We start from the raw sequence: 21,653 nt of genomic DNA on the forward strand, positions 1-21,653 counted from the left end.
CAAGCCACTGGTTCACATTTAAAGTCACATCTTGTAGTTTCTGTAAGAAATCTTTAATGTAGGGGGACGAGACAGGGCTGTCCACTCTACCCTCTCCTGTTCGATCTGTACATCGAGCCCCTCGCTCAATGCTTGAGGGATGATATGAGCATTAAGACCTTTTCTTATAGGGGTTGGGAGAGGAAGGTTGCCTTTTATGCGGACGGTGTACTCATCTTTTCGTCAGAGGCACAAACCGCAATCCCAGCAGTATTGGAGGTAGCACAACAATTTTGGGAAGTATCTGGGTACGAAGTGAATGCATCAAAAACTGAGGTATTGATTTGCAACAATGACCACTGTGAAATCAATATACAGCCAGGAACATCTATGCCCTGCCTGGGGGTAAATATAACGAAGGATATAAACCAGTTAGTATGTTCCAATTTCTCAGCAGTAGCAAAGGTATGTCGCCAGCTATTGCGATCCTGGGCCCAGCTACCGTTATCCCTGTTAGGCAAAGAAAACTTGGTCAAAATGATCATTTTACCCAACATTTCTTTTTTATTTAATACCATTCCTCTTTATTTTGATCCCTCCCTAATAGCTAAATTGCAGGCGGACATCACTTCCTTTGTTTGGAATAAGCTCCTTCCAAGGATTGCATGGAAGAAACTTAGGAGGCGTAGGGAGAAGGGTGGGCTGGCTGCTCCTGATCTACAGATATATGCTTGGGCGTTCCAGCTCTCCCATGCCCGAATGCTTCTAAAGATGTCTGTAGATTGTGGAGTTGATTCTTTATTCTCAGCTTTACTTAATGGGGAAGGTTTTAGCCATTAATACCTGGGGGTCTGAAAATAATATAAGTGAGTCAGACAGAATGGATCACAAAACCACTCAAAATAACACCAGTGAGGATTAGTTAGTAACTGCAGGCCTAGTCAAGGCTCAAGAGCACATGGAGAAAATAGTTCCCATCAGAAGCCACACTGTACCGCCCTCTTTGTCATCATTTGGGTTCTCCTTACCCAGGAGACTAAACGGCCGGTCAGGTGTTGTTGTGACCGATAAATGTGATATGTGGGAAGTACAGAAATAAATGCAAGTGGCTACTGAAAAAGCAGTGTATAGTGATTAGGGTGAAAAGTGAGGGGTAATAATAAAATTAGGTGAACTGGGTAGAAAAAGGAATTTAATAATATCTCCCAATCCCTAAGACTAAAAGGCAGGTGTGAGTGCGGGTTTGAAATAATAACCACACTTTATAATGGTCAACATGTTTCTGCATTACATAGAACAGAGTTTCTAATGCATTCTTCAGGACCTTGTTGGAAATACACTACTGCTTTGTGAATGATAATGAAAAAATATCACCTGAGAGTCCCAGGCGTATTCAACCGTATACTGTTAATGCATAGTAGCATTGGATCCAAACCGAAAGACAAACAAACAGATAAACAGAGAAACAAAAGAGCATGAATAAATCCTACTCAGGTAGTTCCTACTTCAAATCATACTGTGATTGCAACGTATTCACTCATACTAGGACACAGGCTCTAGTATACACACTCACCCATGTATGTAGGTTGAGAGGCTTCACCCCACCTGGCTGCAGCGCAGGTAAAAGGAGCACCGCTCTAAAAATAATTGTGAATCATTTTTAGCGCAGTTTCGTCAAGAGAAAGAGAATAGAGGTTACATGGAGACAAAAGGTGATTAAATAACCCCGCCGTAACACAGCGATCATAGTAGAGGCTAGAAACAGATGTTAGCGCATATATAGGTCCACAAATTATATAATGACCAATGCGTTTGATTAAACTAGAAGTGCGTAGCTTAGCGATAAGTCTCGGGATCGAGTTAGCAATGTGATAGAATCCGATGCTAGTTGGTGAGCATTGTCTCTGCTAGTGCGAGGTAACATGAAAGGACTTATTTATCGGAAACCGGAGAGCCCTTTGAAAGCGGCAACATTCTCCGCGTGAGTTTTAGCGAGCTGTCAGCATGCGCGCCAGGGAGCGCGATGTCCCGCTTACCTTTCCGTCGGTGTCTCCGGGCAGTCTTCAGTACTGCTTGGGGGGGCACCGGCGATAGATCACGGAGCCTCTTTGTAAGTTCGTATTTTCCTCCCAAGGCGTCACGTGACTAGGTGCGGTCACGTGGTACCGAGAATTATGGGACTTGTAGTTCGAGGCGCAATGGCGCCAGATGACAAGTTAAAACATATGTTGCGCATAAGCGTGACGCTGCTATTATATGTCAGTAGGTGACTGGAATAAGCCCATATCCTAAGTGTTATTCATACACATTATTGTTAAGGTGGTGGCTAAGCAGGAGCCTATCTTCTAGAGTTGAGATAATGATTTATAAGGCAGCTAGCATCTAACCCAACATGTTTAGGTGTTTTTGAGTGATAAGGAGTTAAAGGTGTAACACTATTCAGAACACCATTCAAAGGGACATCCAGGGTATTGGCTCATTGAGGCCCTCCTTGTCGCTATTCAGGCGATACACCCATTTCTGTTCAATTTTAAACAGGAAGCGGCTAACGTCAGCACATGAGTCAGGAATGTGCGGTTGTTCTAGGACAGTCCAGCAAAAGTCCTCAGGGCCATGTCCCTTCTCCAGGAAGTGTGCAGTCAGGCGAGTAGCCTGTTTTCGGCATCGCACTGTACTTTTGTGTTCCTGGATACGTGTCCGTATTCTCCTGGTCGTCATGCCAACGTATCGTAATGGGCATGGACACGTTATCAAGTAAATAAGATTGCTGCTGTTGCAGTTCGTGAATTTGTTTTGTGTCCATGGGCGGTTGGTGCCTATGTCGACCTCGGTGGACTTGCGAGTTTGGGGACAGACAGTACATGCCCCACAAGGATGGTGTCCGACCACAGGTGGTAAGTCCCATAGGGTGCCCACTTGCCTCAATTCCTTGTTGCGTGGGCGTGTGTGGACTAGCTGGTCTTTTAGGTTTGGTCCTCTCTTGTAGGCGAAAATGGGCAAGGCGATGTCATCACCTCCGGTTTTCAGGATTGACCAATGTTTTTTTATGATCTTCTGTACCTGATTTGATCGACTATTGAAAGTATTTACAAAAGCAATGCGATCGGTCTTTTCTTTGGGTGGGAGGATTTCCAGTAGGGACTCTCTGTGATTATTAGACGCCCTCTTCTTGGACTGACGGATAATTTTCTTGGGATAGTTTTTCTCTTTCAGTTGGGCCTCCAGGTTCTTCGAGTGGGTCTCGAAAGACTCTTTGTTAGAGCAGTTTCTTTGAACCCTGAGGAACTGACCAAAAGGTAAGTTGTCCCTCAGGGCTCGTGGATGGCAGCTATCATATCGCAGTAGTGCATTTTTAGCCATTGGCTTGCGATATAACTCCGATTCAATACCAGTCGGAGTGGCATGTAGCCTTAGGTCCAGAAAGGCCAGCGATGTTCTGCTGTATTCGATGGTGAACTTGAGATAAGTGTTCTTGCTATTCAACCATCCATGAAATGACACTAGATCTTCTTCAGTGCCTCGCCACACCACCAGGATGTCGTCAATGTAACGTTTCCATACGTGTAGTGATGGTAGGTATGGATTGGTGGGCGTTAGGACAACTTGCTGCTCAAAATAGTGGACGTATAGGTTCGCCAGGCTCGGCGAAAACACTGCCCATACTGGTCCCAGATGTTTGCAAGTAAGTGGTATCCTCGAAGCGAAAGTAATTCTCTTTCATGGCGATCTCCGCTAAGTGCATAATGAAATGTGTTGGAGTAATGGATTGGTGGTTGTTTTGCTCCAACAGTGTGCCTACTACCTCTAGAGTCTCGGTTTGCGGGATTGACGTGTATAAAGACTCAACATCAAACGATACTAAGATGTCAGTATCGATGTTATACTGTATTGTTGGAAGGAGTCTTAAAACATCTTTCGTGTCCTGTAGGAATGTGGGCATTGCCTTGACCATGGGGTTCAGAAAATGGTCGACAAAGGTCGAGAGTGGTTCCAAAACCGATCCAATCCCTGAAATGATGGGCCTACCAGGGGGCGGCCTCTGTGGTTTGTGCACTTTAGGAAGGCAATAAAAATACGGAATCGTAGGGTGTTTGGTAACTAGGTATTGTCCTTCCTGTGATGTTATCCAACCCTCAGTTGTTGCTTCCTCTACTAGAGTGCTTATTTTGGATTGTAATCCTTCCGTGGGATCTACTCTCAAAGGTAGATAGGATTTCCGGTCACTTAATTGCCGGAGGCATTCGTTTCTGTATGTCTCAGTGTCTAAGATAACAGTAGCACCGCCTTTATCGGCAGGCTTGATAGTAACGCTATCATTGGATGATAGTGAACGTAAGGCCAGCTGTTCATCTCTTGAGAGATTCATGAAGGGATTAATGTCTGTTCTGTAGAGGTGTGTGACATCATTCTCCACGGCTGCTTCAAAAGTCAAAACCTTAGGAGGTAAAACAGCGCTAGGTGGGTTGAATGTAGAGGGTTTCTTCAGTCCGGTGTTTTTGTCTTCAGTTACAGTTTCCAAGTTTGTTGGTTTAGAGAAAAAGTAGTGCAGTCTTATTTTCCTGAAGAACTTCGCTAGTTCGATTTGGGCCAAGAAGGAATCTCCTTTCTGGGTTGCTACAAAACCTAGGCCTTTGTTCAAAAGACGCTCTTCGTTAGTAGAGAGTGCATATGAACTGAGGTTCATCACGAGGCTGTCTGGTTGCTTGTCCCTGCAGTGTCTTGTGGGACTTTCTTCCCGCTGCGTAGGTCCATCCTCGATTGTTGTGGGGTGTTCGTGTCCGTGTTCCAATGGACCTGTTGTGGTTCCAAAGGACTGGTTAGTCTTGATTATTAAAACCGCAAAAAGAGTAGCGGATACAATATTAATTGAGATTCAGGTACTTGAGGGCCAGATAAAAACCACTCTAAAAAGTGGATTATTCAAAAAAGGACAAGATGACACTGATAAGAGTAATAAAGACTTCAAGGAATCTATTTTGTTCACGAAATTAGAGAAGTTTAAGAAAGACCTAGCGAAATTCTCCATGGAGAAAGTGTATCCGTACACGAGTGACACGTATACAGCACCTACATTCAATCGAGGTGGCAAAAAGGGTGGCTCTACTTATGGCACATCAAGCTCAGATGGAGCCTCTAGTGATTCAGACACTTCACAAACTGGATCTGCTGACCAAACCTCCAGGGGCCGAGGAAATAGAAGAAATTGGAGAAATGGACACCAACCGCAGAACTTTAACAACTTCCAACCGTGGTGGCCGGTCAACCCCTGGATGATGGGACCAAACTGTCCTCCCCAAATGTGTCCTCCCTTCTGTCCACCCCAAATGCAACACGGCCCTGGTGCCTTTCCTTTTTTCGGGTTTGGCCAGAGACGAGGCAGGGGCAGGAGGAGACAAGGAACCGTACCACAACAGGTCCATTGGAACACGGACACGAACACCCCACAACAATCGAGGATGGACCTACGCACCGGGAAGAAAGTCCCACAAGACACTGCAGGGACAAGCAACCAGACAGCCTCGTGATGAACCTCAGTTCATATGCACTCTCTACTAACGAAGAGCGTCTTTTGAACAAAGGCCTAGGTTTTGTAGCAACCCAGAAAGGAGATTCCTTCTTGGCCCAAATCGAACTAGCGAAGTTCTTCAGGAAAGTAAGACTGCACTACTTTTTCTCTAAACCAACAAACTTGGAAACTGTAACTGAAGACAAAAACACCGGACTGAAGAAACCCTCTACATTCAACCCACCTAGCGCTGTTTTACCTCCTAAGGTTTTGACTTTTGAAGCAGCCGTGGAGAATGATGTCACACACCTCTACAGAACAGAGATTAATCCCTTCATGAATCTCTCAAGAGATGAACAGCTGGCCTTACGTTCATTACCATCCAATGATAGGATTACTATCAAGCCTGCCGATAAAGGCGGTGCTACTGTTATCTTAGACACTGAGACATACAGAAACGAATGCCTCCGGCAATTAAGTGACCGGAAATCCTATCTACCTTTGAGAGTAGATCCCACGAAAGGATTACAATCCAAAATAAGCACTCTAGTAGAGGAAGCAACAACTGAGGGTTGGATAACATCACAGGAAGGACAATACCTAGTTACCAAACACCCTACGATTCCGTATTTTTATTGCCTTCCTAAAGTGCACAAACCACAGAGGCCGCCCCCTGGTAGGCCCATCATTTCAGGGATTGGATCGGTTTTCGAACCACTCTCGACCTTTGTCGACCATTTTCTGAACCCCATGGTCAAGGCAATGCCCACATTCCTACAGGACACGAAAGATGTTTTAAGACTCCTTCCAACAATACAGCATAACATCGATACTGACATCTTAGTATCGTTTGATGTTGAGTCTTTATACACGTCAATCCCGCAAACCGAGACTCTAGAGGTAGTAGGCACACTTTTGGAGCAAAACAACCACCAATCCATTACTCCAACACATTTCATTATGCACTTAGCGGAGATCGCCATGAAAGAGAATTACTTTCGCTTCGAGGATACCACTTACTTGCAAACATCTGGGACCAGTATGGGCAGTGTTTTCGCGCCGAGCCTGGCGAATCCATACGTCCACTATTTTGAGCAGCAAGTTGTCCTAACGCCCACCAATCCATACCTACCATCACTACACGTATGGAAACGTTACATTGACGACATCCTGGTGGTGTGGCGAGGCACTGAAGAAGATCTAGTGTCATTTCACGGATGGTTGAATAGCAAGAACACTTATCTCAAGTTCACCATCAAATACAGCAGAACATCGCTGGCCTTTCTGGACCTAAGGCTACATGCCACTCCGACTGGTATTGAATCGGAGTTATATCGCAAGCCAATGGCTAAAAATGCACTACTGCGATATGATAGCTGCCATCCACGAGCCCTGAGGGACAACTTACCTTTTGGTCAGTTCCTCAGGGTTCAAAGAAACTGCTCTAACAAAGAGTCTTTCGAGACCCACTCGAAGAACCTGGAGGCCCAACTGAAAGAGAAAAACTATCCCAAGAAAATTATCCGTCAGTCCAAGAAGAGGGCGTCTAATAATCACAGAGAGTCCCTACTGGAAATCCTCCCACTCAAAGAAAAGACCGATCGCATTGCTTTTGTAAATACTTTCAATAGTCGATCAAATCAGGTACAGAAGATCATAAAAAAACATTGGTCAATCCTGAAAACCGGAGGTGATGACATCGCCTTGCCCATTTTCGCCTACAAGAGAGGACCAAACCTAAAAGACCAGCTAGTCCACACACGCCCACGCAACAAGGAATTGAGGCAAGTGGGCACCCTATGGGACTTACCACCTGTGGTCGGACACCATCCTTGTGAGGCATGAACTGTCTGTCCCCAAACTCGCAAGTCCACCGAGGTCGACATAGGCACCAACCGCCCATGGACACAAAACAAATTCAGGAACTGCAACAGCAGCAATCTTATTTACTTGATAACGTGTCCATGCCCATTACGATACGTTGGCATGACGACCAGGAGAATACGGACACGTATCCAGGAACACAAAAGTACAGTGCAATGCCGAAAACAGGCTACTCGCCTGACTGCACACTTCCTGGAGAAGGGACATGGCCCTGAGGACTTTTGCTGGACTGTCCTAGAACAACCGCACATTCCTGACTCATGTGCTGACGTTAGCCGCTTCCTGTTTAAAATTGAACAGAAATGGGTGTATCGCCTGAATAGCGACAAGGAGGGCCTCAATGAGCCAATACCCTGGATGTCCCTTTGAATGGTGTTCTGAATAGTGTTACATCTCTAACTCCTTATCACTCAAAAACACCTAAACATGTTGGGTTAGATGCTAGCTGCCTTATAGATCATTATCTCAACTCTAGAAGATAGGCTCCTGCTTAGCCACCACCTTAACAATAATGTGTATGAATAACACTTAGGATATGGGCTTGTTCCAGTCACCTACTGACATATAATAGCAGCGTCACGCTTATGCGCAACATATGTTTTAACTTGTCATCTGGCGCCATTGCACCTCAAACTACAAGTCCCATAATTCTCGGTACCACGTTACCGCACCTAGTCACGTGACGCCTTGGGAGGAAAATACGAACTTACAAAGAGGCTCCGTGATCTATCGCCGGTGCCCCCCCAAGCAGTACTGAAGACTGCCCGGAGACACCGACGGAAAGGTAAGCGGGACATCGCGCTCCCTGGCGCGCATGCTGACAGCTCGCTAAAACTCACGCGGAGAATGTTGCCGCTTTCAAAGGGCTCTCCGGTTTCTGATAAATAAGTCCTTTCATGTTACCTCGCACTAGCAGAGACAATGCTCACCAACTAGCATCGTATTCTATCACATTGCTAACTCGATCCCGAGACTTATCGCTAAGCTACGCACTTCTAGTTTAATCAAACGCATAAGTCATTATATAATTTGTGACCTATATATGCGCTAACATCTGTTTCTAGCCTCTACTATGATCGCTGTGTTACGGCGGGGCACCTACAATAAAACCCTCTAACAACGCAATGGGGTTATTTAATCACCTTCTGTCTCCATGTAAACTCTATTCTCTTTCTCTTGACGAAACTGCGCTAAAAATTATTCACAATTATTTTTAGAGCGGTGCTCCTTTTACCTGCGCTGCAGCCAGGTGGGGTGAAGCCTCTCAACCTACATACATGGGTGAGTGTGTATACTAGAGCCTGTGTCCTAGTATGAGTGAATACGTTGCAATCACAGTATGATTTGAAGTAGGAACTACCTGAGTAGGATTTATTCATGCTCTTTTGTTTCTCTGTGTATCTGTTTGTTTGTCTTTCGGTTTGGATCCAATGCTACTATGCATTAACAGTATACGGTTGAATACGCCTGGGACTCTCAGGTGATATTTTTTCATTATCATTCACAAAGCAGTAGTGTATTTCCAACAAGGTCCTGAAGAATGCATTAGAAACTCTGTTCTATGTAATGCAGAAACATGTTGACCATTATAAAGTGTGGTTATTATTTCAAACCCGCACTCACACCTGCCTTTTAGTCTTAGGGATTGGGAGATATTATTAAATTACTTTTTCTACCCAGTTCACCTAATTTTATTATTACCCCTCACTTTTCACCCTAATCACTATACACTGCTTTTTCAGTAGCCACTTGCATTTATTTCTGTACTTCCCACATATCACATTTATCGGTCACGACAACACCTGACCGGCCGTTTAGTCTCCTGGGTAAGGAGAACCCAAATGATGACAAAGAGGGCGGTACAGTGTGGCTTCTAATGGGAACAATTTTCTCCATGTGCTCTTGAGTCTTGACTAGGCCTGCAGTTACTAACTAATCCTCACTGGTGTTATTTTGCGTGGTTTTGTGATCCATTCTGTCTGACTCACTTATATTATTTTCAGACCCCCAGGTATTAATTGTTGTTGTATATTGTGTTTGGGGCATATACCTGGTCGGTCGGTAAACCCGCCCTTAGACCCTTTTCAATTGTTTGTTGTATGTGTGAAGGTTTTAGCCAGTCAGGTTTTTTTTGTTTAAATTCTGCAACCAACATTTTTTTAAGAAGATCAAAATGAAGATTCTGCAGGGCTTTGCAAAGACTTGGGCAAAATTAATGGTTACTATAAAAATCAGTTACTATGGTAGTATGGCACCCCTTTGGGGTCTTCCAGATAGTCCCTTATGGCTATATGATAGCTTGGTTGTTCCACTTAAAGAAGCCGGGTTGGTGGTTTGGGGGGATCTATTTATGGATGGTAATCTCCTTCCATGGGAGTGCCTGAGAGGAAGGATTGGGCCAAATTTTTCGAGGTTCAAGTAGATGCAGATGGTGGGTTGGACTCAGTCATTTCTTGCACGGCCGTGTTTGGCAAACAGGTTTCCTATTCGAGGTTACAGCCCCCTGATATCCCAACTGGTAGATACTCCGCCGGCTAAAAAGGAAGTTTCCCTCTGGTATAAGTCTATCTTGGAGGAAGTGGATAGTGATTTTTTACTACCAGACCAGTTTTCGGGGATCTACCATGGTAGGACGAGATGTGGAAGATCTATGGAATACACCGTGTAAAGTTTTATGGGACATCGTTAAACCTACTTGGTTGCGTAGAAATCATTTGTTCACACTCCATAGGGCATACTATTCCCCTCTCAGACTTACGAAAATCACACAAAGGAACCCGGTAGTCTGTGCTAAGTGTGGTTTGTCCACGGCATAGGACGCCCACATGTTTTTCGAATGTCCCTGCCTCGCTTCTTTTTGGGATGCTATAAGTCACATACTCTCTGCATCATTAGGGAAGCAAATAAACCTGGATCTCCCACTTGTCGTCTTTGGGGTTTCTGCTGATGTTCAGGGGCAAGCAAGGAGCTTACTGTTTTATTCTATCCTACTTGCCCATAGGGAGATCTGTAGAAGATGGAAGGACCCTGCTCCCCATTCATTTATGGATTGGCAAGTGTCTGTCTTGCAAGTTTCTAGATTAGACCTTGCAAGATCTGGCAGTCAGGTTAAAAGAACATTTTGGCATCAGCTGGCTTGGGGCCATTGAGTTGGCCGGGGTTTATTATTATTTTTTTTCCCCCGGTCCTATGATTATACACCAGTGGTTTTATCGAACCCACAAAGCCTGTTCCATCTGGAGGTCTGGGTCTCAACGGTTGCATTTCCACCTGGTCTTGGCTGAGCTTGTGGTTTTTACTCGTTTTTGGGTTTCTATGTAGGGTTCTCTAAGGGTACGACCCTTCTGAGGGTATATGGTTCTTGGTTGATCCCTATAACCATGCCCTGCCAGGTCTATAACCTGTGACAGAAGCGTACTATCGACTGCGGCTACACTTGAATCCATGGTGGTAAATGAAGACAAAACAAAAGAAAAAAAAACAAAAAAAAGAAATCTTTAATGTCTTTCAAATATAAGTTGAGATTTTTCAGAAATGGAAATAAAAAATGGTCAACAAAGATCTAGGTAGATTGAAGGAGACTAATCTTAGATGAAAAATGCGGTCTCCCTGGTCATTCTAGTGCATTCCCATGTATTTTGGGCAATAGATACAGTGTAGGTGTGGTAGGTATTTCATTTTTGAGAAATTGTTTCTCTTCCCAAGTGAGCAGTTCCCTGCCATGCCATCCCTGTATCATTGTGAGATACCTCTGTCAATTAGATATTTTCTGTCCACTTTACCATAACAGGATGTGTCATTGAGTTGGCGGTATGCCTCCTTAGCTTACATTTCTCTGGTCATGAGTACCACATTAGTTCCTTTGCCATATATATATGATACACATTTCCCGGTCATTGTACGACAACCTCCCGTCCCGTCATACAGCGCAGATGTCTGACTGGGGTATCGACGGACAGAGCGGTGCCCCATTTTCCTGAGCTGTGGCCAGGCGAGGAGCGGTGCCGGTCTCTCAAACTCTAGCTTCTACTAAACAGGAGCCTTAAGAAGGCCTACTCAGGTGATATCCTAAATATTTGTTTGATTTCTATTATGCACACACGCACTTTATAGAAGCAGTAGCAAAACATAATTTTGGTCCTGAAGAAGCAGGTGATACACTCAGTATCTGCAACTGCAGAAACATGTCGACCATTCTATACATGCAGTAGATATTTGTTTAAACTACTGTTATTTTGCACTTCACGTTTTTTAATCTTGGAAGTGGTTTGCTCTTCATTAAAGCCTTTTTGCATCCACTATCCATTTTTAACCACTCACTCGCACTTATTTTTTGGGCACTGCTTTTCAGTTACTGTCAGGATCCGCCCATCTCCTCATCAAAAGGGTAGTTCAAGAAGAATGTACAAGCTAAGACACCCTTGCTGGAAGACTTCACTGCGATTTCTAGTGGCAGCGTTGCGGAGGTTCGCCATCTTGGGAATGCGGAAGTAATTCCGTTTTCAGATCGGCGGTTAGCCTTGCAGTTGTTCCTAGAGCGTCTGTATTTCGCGCACGCGCGCAATTCGTGCTACGCACTTCAACTGAAGAATTCACCGGAGAAGAGTGTTTCCTCACGCTCTCTTCAGAGAAAGTTTTCATTTCGACCAGAATTAATCAGACTAAGCTTCCGAACAGAAACCTAAAGGAAAGTAACTGTGTTACGTTTTTTCCCTCAGTAACTTCATGACCAGAAGTATCACGTCGTCGGAGTCTAGAGAAGTTGCCCTGAGGAGGAGTCAGAGTTGGGAAGACTTCAGTCAAGAGAAGTTCCCTCAAAGACATTCAAGTAAGCGTAGTAGTTTTGGTTAATTCAAGAGAAGTCTCAAGGCAATGAACCAAAGACGCTAAGGACTCTTTCTAGCAAGAAGGCTGAAGAGCGTATTGCGTCTAGAGCCTTATCAGAGACTACATTGAAGAGAAATATTTGTAAAGACTTTGAAGCTTCAGAGTATGCAAGGCTTGTAAAGACTATTGTTTTGAAAAGACTTATCTTCAAGACATTTTCAGGAAAATTCGAGTGTGAGAGAGAGTTCACAGTTCTGAGTTCAAGACTTTGAGTTTCACAGTCCAGAGAGTGTTCGGAGCAATTTATCTTGTCAAGAATTTCCAATGACCTCTTAAGTGTTCTTCCAGTGAACCAGTAGTAACACTTCAGACAATACACTAAGGAGAGTGGCTAGCTTCCTAGTCTGTATTGGTAAGGCTCAGAGTTCTGGGAATAGAATAGAACAGAGTAATGTTAAAAGTTAAGTAGAGAAGGTTAAAAAATTTGTCTTTTCCTTTTCAGAGAGTCCATCCAAAAGACTCCAGAGGCAGACCCTTTGAGGAAGAAGTCTCTCTTGTTTTGTCTGTCCACTTCCCCTTTCCCCCGCGGGTTAGGACTAGGGACTGCGTTATCAAAGTAGTTTCTGGCCTTGGCTTGAGGGGGTTTGAGGAAAGAGCATCTGTTCCTGAGGGGGCCGAACCAGTGTATCCTTTACGGTTCTGACAGATTGAAGTGCCTGCCTCTTTATTGAGGAATCAGGTCCCCTCCTGGACAGAATGACGGAAGGCTTTGACTTGAAGGCTTTAAATGAAGTCTTAGGTAGTATGCAGGTGCAGTTAAATAACGCTTTAGAGGAAAATAAGGCCTTAAGGGAGGAAGTTAAAAGATCTAGTCTGGAGACAATGCAGACTCGTCGAGGTTAGAAAGTTTGGTGACGGCAGGGTCTTTACCTCGAACTTCGACACCACAGCAGTCATCCTCATCTGGGATTTCAACTCAAGTAATTCATTCCATCTCCCCAGTCATTCCATTAGCGCCCCCAGAGAGATATGGGGGGATCCGATGAAGGCTCAGATGTTTCTGACACAGTGTTCATTACACTTTCTGTGTCGTCCTGTAATTTGTACTGATGATCAGGCTAAGGTGGCATTCATATTGTCCCATCTGACGGGAGATGCGGCTGCTTGGTCCATGTCATTGGTCACCAAAAAGGATCCGATTCTAACAAATTATGAGAATTTCAAAGTGGAGTTTGCCCGAATCTTTGATCGATGATCCTGCGCTCAATCTACAGATAATGAACTGTTGGACCTTAAACAAGGAAGTCAAGACTTGGTTGGATATTTGGCTAACTTTAATAAGTTAGTGGTAGAAACCAATTGGCCAGAGGAGAAAAGAGCGGCAATTTTTTACAGAGGTCTTCGGGACGAATTAAAAGATGCTCTTGCCCAAATCCCGCAACGACCCACAGAAGTCTCTGCTCTCACAGATTTGGTCTTGCAGTTGGACCATAGACTAAATGAGCGTAAACATGAAAAAAGGAAGGACTTTCGTCCCATACCTCCTCGATTTGATCGAATGAGAAGTGAATCTCAAAAGAGTTCAGATGCACCATCTGCTGAAGAACCCATGCAAATTGGATCAGTTAGAGGGCCTTTGTCTAAGGAGGAGAAGGAGAGACGGAGGAACTCGCAATTGTGTCTATATTGTGGTGTGTCTGGACATTTTGTAAGAGAATGTCCCAAACGATTAAAAACTTCGCTGCCAGTAAAAGATCGGCTTCGCCCGTAGAGAGAGTTGCACGGGTGGAAGCGACAGCAAAGTCAACTCCTGAATCACAGCATATTATGAATACCCTCCAGTCTGCTGCACCACATTTAATTGCAACTTTTGTGGTTAAGTTTCGAGATCAAGAGATCAAGGAAGTATCTGTCATGATTGACTCTGGAGCAACAGGCAACTTCTGTGATCTGAAATATGCTTGGCGACATGGAATTCAATTTGTGAAGAAGACAATTCCCGAACCTGTACGTGCTGTTGATGGCACCAAATTGTCCTCTGGCCCCATTACTCATGAAATTGAGCTGGTTCAATTAACAGGGCTAAAAGGAAATTCGGAGTATATCACTTTTAATTTAATTGATGCTCCGCAGTTCCAGTTAATTTTGGGACTTCCCTGGTTAACTGAGCACAATCCAAGAATAGATTGGAGTCGAAGAACAATAGAAATGGACTCTCCTTATTGTGTTGAAAATTGTTTTGGTTCTGTGAAGATTCCAGAAGATGAGTCACAGGTCAAGATCTTAGCCTCTGTTCACCCGGCCCAAATCTGTACGGTAGAAGCAAAATCAATCCCAGCGGAATATCAAGACTTAGCAACTGTTTTTGATTAAAAAAAAGGCAGAAACGCTTCCTCCACATCGTCCTTACGACTGTAAGATAGACATTGAGCCTGGAGCTTTTTTGCCCTGCAGTCGAATTTATGCTCTCACAGAAACTGAAAATCGATTTTTGAAAGAGTACTTAGACAAATACTTGGCCAATGGATTTATTTGTCCTTCACAGTCTCCTGTTTCCTCGCCTCTTTTTTTCATCCCAAAGCGGGATGGAGATCTTCGAGCCTGCATCGACTACAGAGCACTAAATCAGGTGACTGTCAAGAATAGGTACCCACTACCATTAATCTCAGTATTGTTGGATCAGGTTAAGAATGCTAAGGTCTATACGAAGCTAGACCTTAGGGGGGCATATCATCTGATCAGAGTGGCCACTGGAGATGAGTGGAAAACAGCGTTTCGAACAGGATATGGGCTATTCGAATACCAGGTGATGCGGTATGGCCTTTGTAATGCCCCAGCAGCCTTCCAACACTTTGTTAACGATGTGTTGGGAGAGTTTTTGATCGAGTGGCTGTGGTTTATATCGATGATATTTTAATTTTCTCCAACAGCCTGGAAGAACAGATTCCTCATGTGAGAGCAATTTTGAGTAAATTGATGGAGAATCATCTCTATGTCAAGTTAGAAAAGTGCGCCTTCCATGTTACCAGAGTTGAGTTTTTGGGTTTTGTGCTATCCCCTGATGGAGTGAGCATGGATGTCACTAAAATTAAGGCAGTTCAGGATTGGCCCTCTCCCAGGTCTGTGAAGGAAGTTCAGAGTTTTTTGGGGTTTTCAAACTTCTACAGAAGGTTCATTTCAGACTTTTCTCAGAAGGTAACCCCCATTACTCGACTCCTTAAGAAGGGAATCAAGTTTGAATGGAAAGAAGAAGCTGAGGAGGCTTTTCGATTTCTAAAGAATTCTTTCACTCAAGCTCCGATATTGCTGCATCCTCGAACTGAAGACCCTTTTTATGTAGAAGCTGATGCTTCTGATGTTGCTATTGGAGGAACTTTGTCTCAGCGACATCCAGTCTCAGGTCAGCTTCATCCTGTGGCGTATTACTCTAGGAAACTAAATCCTCCTGAGTGCAATTATTCAATTGCTGATAAAGAGCTTTTGGCTGGGAAGAGTGCTTTTGTGGAATGGCGCCACTATTTGATGGGAGCTAGACACAAGGTTACAGTCTTTACGGACCACAGGAATCTGCAATTCCCCAAGTCTGCTCGTACCTTAACTGCGAGGCAGTTGCGATGGTCATTGTTTTTTGCGGACTTTGACTTCGCCATTACCTTCTGCCCTGGAAAGAGTAATGCCAAAGCGGATGCCTTATCAAGAATTGATTCTACCATTTCAGAGAAGACAGAAAGAGAAGAGCAGAGCATCATCCCGAAGGAAAAAATTATCATGGTAACTAATGCGAGTGATCTGGCGGACAAGGTGCAGAAAAGTATGTCCCTTCAAGAAATGGAAGATTGGTCTCAGAAGGAGGAAGGTCGAGAAATTAAGAATGGTTTGCCATATCAAGATCAACGTTTATTCCTGCCGACATCAGAGCTTCAAGAAAAGGCATTGGAATCTTGCCACGATCACTTATTGGCAGGGCATAAAGGAATTCTCAAGACCACAGAGTTGGTGGAAAGGAACTTTTGGTGGCCAGACATGAGACCACAGATTCGACAATATGTGACTACTTGTGAGAGGTGTTTGCGAGGGAAAGCGGATAGGAGATCACCTAAGGGGAAGTTAAAGCCTTTACCTGTGCCGCCTTACCCCTGGCACACAGTGTCAATGGATTTGATAGTGGAGCTACCTTCTAGTCTTGGGTTCACTACAGTTTTAGTGTTTGTTGATGTATTTTCTAAAATGGCACACTTCATCCCTTTAAAAAGGTTCCTGATGCCCCAACATTAGCACAGCTTTTTTCTCAGCATGTTGTGTGATTGCATGGGATTCCCAAAATCCTGGTTTCGGATAGGGGACCTCAGTTTGTCTCACATTTTTGGAAGGCTTTCACCCACAGATTAGGAATCGACACTCGTTTCTCCACTAGCTACCATCCAGAAACGGATGGCCAGATGGAGAGAGTGAATCAGGAACTTGAGCAGTACCTTCGGCTATACCTATTGGATCAAAAGATGGAATGGTCTGAGATGGTGTGGGCTGCAGAGTTTGCTTATAATAACTCGGTTCACTCTTCCACTGGTTATTCGCCTTTCTATGTAAATTATGGTAGACACCCTACCTTAATTGTGGAGAAAGAAGAGAGTTCAGTCCCTGCAGTAAACAAAATAGTTTTAGAAGTCCAGAGATCCCTTGCTCAAGTTAAAGAAAATCTGATCAGAGCCAAGGAATCGTATAAAAAATATGCTGACAAAAAGAGGAGAGAAGACCCAGTTTTTTGTCCCGGAGAAAAGGTGTGGCTGTCCACAAAAAAACTGAAATTAAAAACTAATCGGAAATTCCAACCCCGATTTTTAGGGCCCTTCACAGTCGAGAAAATGTTAGGTCCAGTAACGGTTAGGCTACATTTACCCTCACATCTGAAAATTCATCCTACCTTTCATGTTTCTTTGAATTAAGAAAAGCCCAGTGAACTTGAGAGTAGGTTTAACTCCTAAGCCAGTTCAGGTAGATGGGGAGGAAGAGTTTGAGGTACATAAGATTTTAGATTCTAAATTCAGAAAAGGCACACTATACTATTTGGTTGACTGGAAGAACTTTGGTCCAGAGGAAAGATCATGGGAGCCTTGTGAAAATGTACATGCTCCGAAATTGCTCAGAGAATTTCATAAGCTTCATCCTTCAAAACCCAGGTTGGGGAGAGCATCCTTGGTGGGAGGTACTGTCAGGATCCGTCCATCTCCTCATCAAAAGGGTAGTTCAAGAAGAATGTACAAGCTAAGACACCCTTGGTGGAAGACTTCACTGTGATTTCTAGTGGCAGCGTTGCGGAGGTTCGCCATCTTGGGAATGCGGAAGTAATTCCGTTTTCCGATCGGCGGTTAGCCTTGCAGTTGTTCCTAGAGCGTCTGTATTTCGCGCACGCACGCAATTCGTGCTGCGCACTTCAACTGAAGAATTCACCGGAGAAGAGTGTTTCCTCACGCTCTCTTCAGAGAAAGTTTTAATTTCGACCAGAAATTATCAGACTAAGCTTCCGAACAGAAACCTAAAGGAAAGTAACTGTGTTACGTTTTTTCAGAAATAAAATAGCATATCTTAATGAACATTTTTTCCCTCAGTAACTTTGTGACCAGAAGTATCACGTCGTCAGAGTCTAGAGAAGTTGCCGTGAGGAGGAGTCAGAGTTGGGAAGACTTCAGTCAAGAGAAGTTCCCGCAAAGACATTCAAGTATGCGTAGTAGTTTTGGTTAATTCAAGAGAAGTCTCAAGGCAATGAACCAAAGACGCTAAGGACTCTTTCTAGCAAGAAGGCTGAAGAGCGTATTGCGTCTAGAGCCTTATCAGAGACTACATTGAAGAGAAATATTTGTAAAGGCTTTGAAGCTTCAGAGTATGCAAGACTTGTAAAGACTATTGTTTTGAAAAGACTTATCTTCAAGAAATTTTCTGGAAAATTCGAGTGTGAGAGAGAGTTCACAGTTCTGAGTTCAAGACTTTGAGTTTCACAGTCCAGAGAGTGTTCGGAGCAATTTATCTTGTCAAGAATTTCCAATGACCTCTTAAGTGTTCTTCCAGTGAACCAGTAGTAACACTTCAGACAATACACTAAGGAGAGTGGCTAGCTTCCTAGTCTGTATTGGTAGGGCTCAGAGTTCTGGGAATAGAATAGAACAGAGTAATGTTAAAAGTTAAGTAGAGAAGGTTAAAAAATGTGTCTTTTCCTTTTCAGAGAGTCCATCCAAAAGACTCCCGAGGCAGACCCTTTGAGGAAGAAGTCTCTCTTGTTTTGTCTGTCCACTTCCCCTTTCCCCCGCAGGTTAGGACTAGGGACTGCGTTATCAAAGTAGTTTCTGGCCTTGGCTTGAGGGGGTTTGAGGAAAGAGCATCTGTTCCTGAGGGGGCCGAACCAGTGTATCCTTTACGGTTCTGACAGTTACTTACGTCTGAGTGTTTTGATTGTACGTTGTGGACATACCACTTGGTGAGACTTGCCCAAATGATGAAAAACAGGGCAGTCCAGAGTGTGTAACTGATGGGATTCCCTATCACGGAGTGATGGGTCCAAGCGTATCATGTAGTGGACTAGACACATTTTTGAACACAGAGTTCTGAGTTTCTTTCAGACCCATAGTTATTATTATTGTAATATATGGTTGCTGCTGGTGCCTGGTCTTTTGGGTGCGGTGCAGGTCCGGAGGCAGGTGAATTTGCAGGCTTGGCAGCGGAAGGGTCTGTGGGTGCGAATCGGGGTGGCTCTGTAGCAGGTGGGGTGCAGATCGGGTTTGAGTGCGTTGAGGGTGGCGGCGTCGTAGGTCCGTCGTGTGGGCTGGAGTCGTCGGGGGCCAGGGGTCCTGACGCTGGGTGCGGTCAAGGCGCGGACGGGCGCAAACGGGCATAGCAAATAGTCAATGGAGAAGCGATACACAGTAAAGAGTTTCCCTCAGGGTCAGTGTACAAATAAAGCTTATTTGTCGGCAGGGGAGTTTTCCTTTATGATGCTCCTGCGTATGCACCACATCATGAATAGAAACCTGGAGGTGGCAAGCACATATAGTGGGTCTGTTTCATACTTTAGTAATCTGAAGGCCTCAGAGTGGTGTCTAATTCCTACATTTCTGCAAAGCTGGACAATCCATTTTGACGGGGGTCTACTATTTTCAAGGCAAAAGAGGAGGATGTTGGGTTCTATTTCTTCAGTCACAGAGCACCCAGGACATCCTTATTTGGTGACTCCCTTCCATTTGCTGGTGAACGCTCTAAGCGGAAGCACTCCATGCCTGAATTTTAAATATAATTTCTTTGCAGTAAAAGGCTGAATACTATCCAGGGCCAACTCCAGTTTGTACTGCTGCTTGACTTCCAAAAACCTGTGAGTCAAACTGCATGAGTTAGCACACTGCGATAGTTGGGCAAATTTATATTCCATATAGGCAGAAAGTAGGGCATTTTTGGAGATGGAGGGGCAGGCCACTTCTGGCATTAACCACATGTTCATCCTGCCCAGTACCTGGCAAGTATTCTTAATGTGGGACAGCCAGGGTATGATCCCTGCACCCAGGATGGTCATAATGTTTCTAAGTTCTTCCCTATAATAAACCAACTCAGGCGTGCTTCAGATACGACGCCAGAATAAAAGTGGGCGGGAGGCGATTAGATCAGCGATGGGGCCAATACCCAAGTCCATCCGTAATGGTGTCAACGGAGTACTTTTAGGAAGAGCCAATAGGTGCCTTAGGAAGGTGTTCTCCATTATAGATATTATATATTATCAGTTCCCCTTCTTTACCATGCCTTATTCTCGCGTACGTTTCATGGTGCAGACGCTTGAGCAAGTTGCATAAATAAGTTGGTACTCCCATGTCCTGGAGTATGCCCCATAGTTGATTCCGCTGCACCATGTCGAATGCGGATCTAAGGTCCCCAATTGTTAGATAGAGGCTGCCACCCTCCAAATAAACCGTTTTTCAATAGATCAATTGCAATCTAAAGATCTGGTCTATGGTAGAGGTTTTACTCCTAAACACAGCTTGTAAAGGCGTTAGTACGTTCTTTTCCTCTATCCATTATTTCAATCGATCAAGAACAACCCTAGCAAATATCTTTTTGGTGACATCAATAAGGCTTAGTTGGCGATAGTTTGCCGGATGTGCGGGAGCCTTTTTTATAAATAGGAATGATTTCTGCCCCAACCCAAGTCGGGGGCATGGCCATACCTTGTAAGATAGCGTTAAACAAGGTACAAAGTTAGGGTGTCCACACAGCTTGCTCATTTTTGAAGAGGTCACCAGGGATTCTGTCAAGACCAGGTGCTTAGCTGGCAGCAGACTTCCCAGAGCTGCAGTAACCTCTTTCAGTGTGCAGGGGGGCGCATCACTGATTAGATTTATTTCATTTGGTGGATCTTTGGTGGGAACCACTTCACCATCAACTGTCCGCATGTATAAAGATTTAAAATGGGATCACCAGACTTCTTTCCCCAAGTTTGGCTCGCTTGCAGAGTTGCCTTCGAATTTGCCAGTTTTCACTAGGTTCCAAAAGCCTCTCATGTCCCGATTATCAAAAGCTTTTTTGATTGCTTCCCATTTATCTAACTCCCAGGTTGCTTTCCGTTCAGCTATAATTTTTTTATAGTGTGCCCTGTTTACCTTGGTAGAGTGGTTGTCGTTATTTTTGATCCCAAGTAAAAGAGCCCGCTTAGTATCCTTACATATTTTGTTGTACCAGGGATGTTTAGGTTTGGAGTCTACTCTTTTGCTACCTTCTTTCTTATGAAAATACTCGGACAATTTTAAAAACAGTTCCTGATGGTTCGTGCTTAGTACCGTCAGGAGTTCTAAACCTTGGCTATTGTCAGGTGCTTGAGAAGCTATTTCTAAAAAAGGAATGACTTGTTTATAAAGGCTGGCCAAATTCTCGGGTGACTGCACAAAGGGTCCCCACCGCACTCTACTGCCCCCTAAAGTTATAATTAAGTTTGCAACTACTTGTGGGGATGTGCTCTGTAAAACATTAAGCTGGGGGAGCGCTTTTTCAAGTTCCAACGGGTTGTGGTCACTTTCAATCTAGGCTTGATGGAAAAGATAAGGACTTTGTGCCATAGATCTACATCAACCAAGATGTAGTCGATTATAGAGGCCTACCCTATCTTGTTGAAAGTAAATTCACCTGGGCTGTCGGACGGAATGCGGCCATTACATGCCCTGAGTGAAGGCTGCCGATTAATGAGTTTATCTGAAGCACTAAGGGGGTCCACCACCTAGCTGGGTAGCTATTACAGTCGGGGATTGACCAAGCCACATCTTTGTTACTCGTGATAGCGTTATCAAGGCCGATTAAGGGTTCGAAGTGACAATTGAAGTCTCCTCCAACAATGACATGTGTACATTCTAATAGGGTGTATAGAAAAGAGTCAAGACAATCAATTGTCGAGGAGGTTTGCCCCGTCCTTACTGGACATGAGTAGATGTTA

Source organism: Lissotriton vulgaris, chromosome 6, assembly GCF_964263255.1.
Source record: "Lissotriton vulgaris chromosome 6, aLisVul1.2, whole genome shotgun sequence".
NCBI lineage: Eukaryota > Metazoa > Chordata > Amphibia > Caudata > Salamandridae > Lissotriton > Lissotriton vulgaris.